Source organism: Lathyrus oleraceus, chromosome 3 (assembly GCF_024323335.1).
Source record: "Lathyrus oleraceus cultivar Zhongwan6 chromosome 3, CAAS_Psat_ZW6_1.0, whole genome shotgun sequence".
Taxonomy (NCBI): domain Eukaryota; kingdom Viridiplantae; phylum Streptophyta; class Magnoliopsida; order Fabales; family Fabaceae; genus Lathyrus; species Lathyrus oleraceus.
Window position 1 is genome coordinate 418860413 of NC_066581.1, and position 6468 is coordinate 418866880.

Genomic DNA, 6468 nt, shown 5'->3' on the forward strand with positions numbered 1-6468 from the left:
TGTAGACATATGTATATATGTCTTTTGAGCTTTCATTTTTGCTCTTGTTGTTAATTTTGAGTCAAATTTGAACCTATTTTTGAAGGTATCTTTGTAATAGTTACTTGTTTGTGCTTAGTCTAAGTGATCTAATTACTTGAACATATTTTACACATGATTTGAGTATATCTCTAGGACATTTTGTGCTTCTAACTTCACCTTTCTATGAATAATTTTTCATAATTTATCTATGCTTCTAACTATTTTTCTTGAATTATGAAAGGTATGCTTTTCTTTGTGTTACATTTTGCATTTAGTTGTTTGTTTTGGATTGCACTTGTGCAACCATTGGGGATCTCTTTCCTATTCTCTCTTGATTTCATCATCATCATTTAGGACTTGGGATAACCTTAGAAGAGTTTTTCTTGCTAGATATTTTCCCCCGAGTAAAACCGCCGTTCTTCGAAACCATATAACTAGATTTACCCAAAACCAAGGAGAATCGTTGTTCGAAGCTTGGGAGAGATATAAAGAGTTGTTACGAGCATGCCCACATCATGGCTTAGAAAATTGGTTAATCATTCAAACCTTCTATAATGGACTTCATTACAACACAAAGATGACCATCGACGCTGCCGCAGGCGGTGCTCTGATGAACAAACCTTATCCTGAAGCTAGTGCCCTCATCGAAGATATGGCTCAAAACCATCAATCATGGGGAGTCGAACGAGTGGCAGTTGAGAAGAAGGAAGCCCAAGGAGGAGTGCATGGACTAAGCTCTATAGACGTGATGCAAGCTAAAATGGACGCATTAGCCCTTAAAGTCGAGCATATGTGCATAAACCCGAATACTGGAGCCGCAGTTTCGTCGGATTGTGAGATATGTGGAACCAAAGGACACCAATCTGCAGAATGCAGTCTATTAAACGAAACCCACTCTGAGCAAGTGAACTACACCCAAGGGAACCCATACTCGAATACCTATAACCCTGGATGGAGGAATCATCCGAACTTCTCCTATAAAAACAATAACCCAATCCAAAATAATGCACCTCCGAGACCTAGTTATCAAGCCCCTAGATCAAATCAACCTATGCAACCTGTGCCACCAAAGCCGAGCCTTGAGAAAATAATGGAAAATTTTATCACCGCTCAAACCCAACAAAGCAAGGAGTTCATGAACCAAAACATTCATGTTAACGAATTGATTACCCAGTTAGGAACCAAGGTTGACCAAATAGTTACTCATACCAAAATGCTTGAAACCCAGATCTCTCAGGTAGCTTTAAACCAAGCCCCTCAGACTACATCTGGAGGACAATTCCCTGGACAACCTCAACAAAATCCGAGAGGACAAGCCAATGACATTAGCCTATAGAGTGGGAACGCTTATGATGAGCCACTAAACCATAGATTGAGTGAACCCGAAACTTCTAAGGAATGTACCAAACCCACGGACGAAGTAAAGGAACCAGAGGAATCTGAAAACCAGGAAGGTCGAGAAAAAGGAGAAGAACCTAAAGATAAAACTTACGTACCACCCCCGCCATATAAACCACCTATACCATATCCGCAAAGACTCAAACAAACCCAGATCAATAAACAGTATCAAAAATTTATTAAAGTTATAGAAAAACTTCATGTAGAAATCCCTTTCACAGAAGCCATCACCCAAATACCTTCTTATGCAAAGTTTCTCAAAGACATCCTTACCAACAAACATAGACTTGACGATCCGAAGCCTTTGGAATGTAATGCTATTTCCGAGGACAAATTAGCAAAGAAAGATAAAGATCCTGGAAATTTCTCCATTCCCTGCCTTTTGGGTAATCATGTCATCGAAAAAGCTTTTCTAGACTTAGGAGCTAGTGTGAGCCTAATGCCTTTAGCAGTTTGTGAGAGGTTGAACTTAGGAGAATTACAGCCCACTAAGATGTCACTTCACTTAGCCAATAGATCTGTTAAATATCCGATAGGAAGTTTAGAAGATGTTCCTGTTAGGATAGGTCAGTTATTTATCCCTACTGATTTTGTTGTCATGGACATCAAAGAGGATAATGATATACCAATCCTTCTAGGTAGACCATTCTTATCGACTGCAGGAGCCATAATAGATGTCAAGAAAGGAAAGTTGACATTTGAAGTAGGTGACGAGAAAATAGAATTTATACTTTCGAAATTTCTTATGGCACCTGTGATGGGAGATTCATGTTATGCCTTAGATATCATTGATGAATGTGTTAGAGAATTAGAACAAAAAGAAATTATAAAAACAATTAAGTTACCATCAACTCTCATAAGGGAAGATGATGACTTTAAGAAACCCTACATCGATGATAACCTTTACGAATGTTTATCCCTTACCCCAGATCATATGACATGCCCTAAGAAACCAACATTAGAACTTAAGGAACTTCCTAAGAACCTGAGATACGAGTTCCTCGATGAAAAGATGAACCATCCGGTTATAGTCAGTGCTACCTTGAGCCAAGAGGAAACAAACCAACTTTTAGACGTTTTACGAAGATATCCCTCAACCTTAGGATATAATATCTCTGACCTAAAAGATATAAGTCCATCTGTATGCATGCATCGGATTTCACTAGAAGAAGATTCAAAACCCTCTAGGGAACATCAGAGAAGAATAAACCCTATAATGAGTGATGTTGTTAAAAAGGAAGTTCTTAAGTTACTTGAGGCAGGTATAATCTATCAGATCTCGGATAGTAAGTGGGCGAGCCCTGTGCATGTAGTACCTAAAAAGGGAGGCATCACAGTCGTGCAAAACGATAAAGGCGAACATGTAGCAAAACATTTAGAAGGAGGATGGCGGATGTGTATAGATTATAGAAAATTAAATAAAGCAACTAGGAAGGATCATTTCCCTTTACCATTTATAGACCAAATGTTGGAGCGTCTAGCCAGACAATCTTACTGTAGCACCTCAAATTTGCCCTCCTCATTCATGCATTCATTTTAGGTCATTTAACATTTCATATTTCATTTCATCATGTCAATCAGAATTAGCTCCAAGAGTTTGTCTTCCAAGAAGCTTGGATATCATCCAAATCACTTTGTGGGTTCTATCTGAATGATCAGTCAACACAAGGGAAATTGTGCATCAACTAGGGTTTTTCTCAACACTCAAGGAAGTTTGTATTCGTCTGGGTATCAAGGGTGCATCACCATCTTCATGATCTTTCTTTCCTCAAATTTTCATTTCTTATCAGCAAAGTTCATCTGAATTAGGGTTTGACCTCTGATCAACTTTGGTCTACTGAAGCAGTCAAAGTAGGGTTCCTCAAGGATTGGGATGCATTCTTGGTTTGAAGGTCTTATGGATGTTATGTAGAGATCTTGGGAGCTAGGGTTTCATTTTCAGAGGTTTTCTTTAAAGGATCAAGCTTAATGGGCTCAGTATAGTTCAAAATTCAACTGTGAAGTCAAAAGTCAACTGTTGGTCAACTAAGGGTCAAATGGCTAGGGAATGACTTGAGATACTTCCAACATGTTCAAATGGGGTCTATTCATCATTCAAAACATTAATCTTGAAGGAACAAAGGTCCAGTGCACAGGTTACCAAATTTGGAAAGGTGACCTGTATTGTGAAGTTTCCAAATTTGGAAGGATTTTGACCTAGCTTCAACTTGATTTTTCATCACCAAGGAAGCTCCAAATGAATTTTTTCTCAAACATGAAAGTGGTAGATCTTTGTCTCCCCTTTCCAAAAAAAAGTAGCCCCTGCTACTTATAGGATTGGTTCCTGAGCTGTCATGCTCGCTAGGCGAGCAGAATGGTTCGCCTAGCGAGCCCCAAAATAAGCCACCAGGGTCACCTGCGCCCAGAAGAAAATTCCTGAGTTGTCATGCTCGCTAGGCGAGAAATCCTTCGCTAGGCGAAGCCCACGCTTCCTCCTTCGCTCCAGCGAACCTTGATGATGTTGCTACTGGAATTGCTCGCTACCTGCTCGCTGGATGCTCGCCTAGCGAGTAATTGCTAGCTATGCTTTTATCCAAGTCTGGGAGTGTTCGCTGGAACCTCGTTGAGTGCTCGCCTAGCGAGCCCTTCGCTACCTCACTCGCCTAGAGAGCTTGCTGATGTACCAAGCAAATCACCAAAAGCAGGGGAGGTTTTGAACTTTTTCTCAGACATGAAAGTTATAGATCTTTGTCTCCCCTTTCCAAAAAGTCTTATTTCAAGGCCATATCATGAATGGTTGAAGAGTTATGGTTCTTGAATGATGAAGTGTGCATGAAGGCTTTAAAAAGGCATAACTTGAGGTTGACAAGTCCAATTGGTGTGGCTCTTTTTGCTATGGTTTTTTTTTGAGAAATACTTCAAAATAGAATGCAAAATGACCTATAATTTTGCATGATTCATCAATGGTGCAAGTCATTTTTCAAGATTTCTTTCATGAAAAGTCAAAAGGACACAAGATGACATCATGGAATATTCTCACATGCCAATCATTGGGAATTTATTCAGCATTGTTTTTTGGGCCAAATCCACCTTGGAATTTGAGCCCATGCATTCCCACATGTGTGGAAAAGCCATACATGCACAAAAAAACTACACCTTTGTAAATTTGTCATTAAACATCATCTTGTGTTATTTCTTTCATATAATCATGATTAATCAAGTCTCAAGAGAGGATTAATGCATTAAACAAGGTTGGTCATGTGCAAATAAGGGGGGCATTTCCAAAAATAGTCAAAATGATCATGGACTTGAAACTCCTTCATTTGAGCCCACCAAGCCACAAAAATTAGAGTATAAACTCTAAAAATGAAATGGAGCAAAACCCTAATTCGTGCAACCTCCATACACACTGAAAATCTCACTTTCCAAAAATAATCTCATACTTTATTCTCATAAAATCTCTCCATACATCCATGGAAAATGAAAACCAATAGCATATTCTGGATCTACACACTCTAAGGATCACAAACCACCCTTCATTTGAGCCATTCCAAGCAGTTTCTAAACAGAGCTTTAATGGAGGTTGCTTCTTGAATCTCAAGATCTGGACCGTTTCAAGCACAACCGAAGGTAGTAAACGTTCATAGAAGTTCAAGGGAGGTATTCTGGAGCTTATCTCATCACCATACTGAAGTTTCAAAAGGTGCCATTTTCGGTAACTCAAATTTCGACTCTCTTATTTTGCTCATTTTTTATGCCTAAATGAAACTACATGCTATGGTGATGATGTAGATGTGTTTACTTTTTAAAATGGTGCAATATTGAGTGAGAAATCTTGATTTAAAGTTTTGATATTCAAACTTGTTGTTTGTGATTTGGGAGATTGATGAAGATTCATGAAAAACTAATATGATTTTTGAGTTCCTAGCATGTGGTTTAGGGGGGGTAGCCCCATTTTCGTGAAGTTCTGGGCCGCGCGTGGGTGGCCGGAATCCTACCGGCGTTACTGTTCATGGCCGGATTGTCTTGAGGAAGAAGACGATCCCATGACCGTTAGATCGCTTTGACTTTTCTTTTGATCCAAAGACCCACATTTTTTCCGATTTTCGTTTTTATTTATTTTTTATTAGTCACTTAAGTGACTTCTGTGACCAATTGATATTGTTGCATATGTGTCACATGTCATGTACATATTTCACCCTGTTTTATTTTTATTTTTAAAAATAGCAAAAATAATTTAAAAAATCTGAAACTTTTTGTGAGTGACCCCAGAGGAGTCCTTGAATTTTTGGTATCATTGCCCAATTATTTCATGACACGTGGAATTTAATATGAATTTCTGATTCATTTATGTGCATTTTTGACCATTTGCATTCAAACCTTCATGAAATCCCATATTTTAACCATTCTGACCCAAGCCTTTGCACACACTATCCTCATACATGATACTAAGATATGGTAACTGGTTTGGTTATTTTCTATGTCATTTTGCTAGGGTTTGACACATGAATTTAAATGTTGCATTTTAGGACATGTTTTTTACATTCTCAATTTCTCAATTTTTGTTTTCATATCAAATGAATCTGGATGCTCCTGAATTTTTGCATGACATTTATATATTTTCAGTGGAACCTTGTGTTAAATTCCCATGAATTTAGGATGCATTTTCAATTTGATTTGGATTTTTGAAGTTGATGTTTGCATTTTAGTCCCTATTTTGATGTTTGCTTAGCATGAGGCACTTGTGCCACTTCCTTTGAGTGTTGAAACCAATCCTTTTGCACATGTTTTAGTATGTATGTCATGTCTTGATGTGTGGAGCCTTGCCCCCTGACTTTGAGTTTTGATACCCTTTTGATGCATTTGTTTGACAAGAGGTTTAGGCCTCCTATCCTTGGTTGTTTTTGTGAACTTTCGCGAACTTTAATAGCATGATTCATGTGGTTACACTTTGATTATGGTTTGGTGCCTTTGCACATGTGTTCTCCCATGTTCTATGATGCTTCTATCAAGTCTTTGTGCATTTATTCATAATGAGCTCCTTTTTGCATTCATTTGAGCATGAAAGAC

At 38.3% G+C, this 6468-nt stretch overlaps 1 non-coding gene across 1 annotated transcript; it reads right to left on the bottom strand.

The window, feature by feature from the left end:
* Positions 1 to 436: 436 nt before the first annotated feature.
* On the bottom strand, positions 437 to 543 carry LOC127133262 (small nucleolar RNA R71). The gene has a single exon (XR_007807249.1). It is a non-coding gene; the product is annotated as a small nucleolar RNA R71 (small nucleolar RNA).
* Positions 544 to 6468: the final 5925 nt, after the last annotated feature.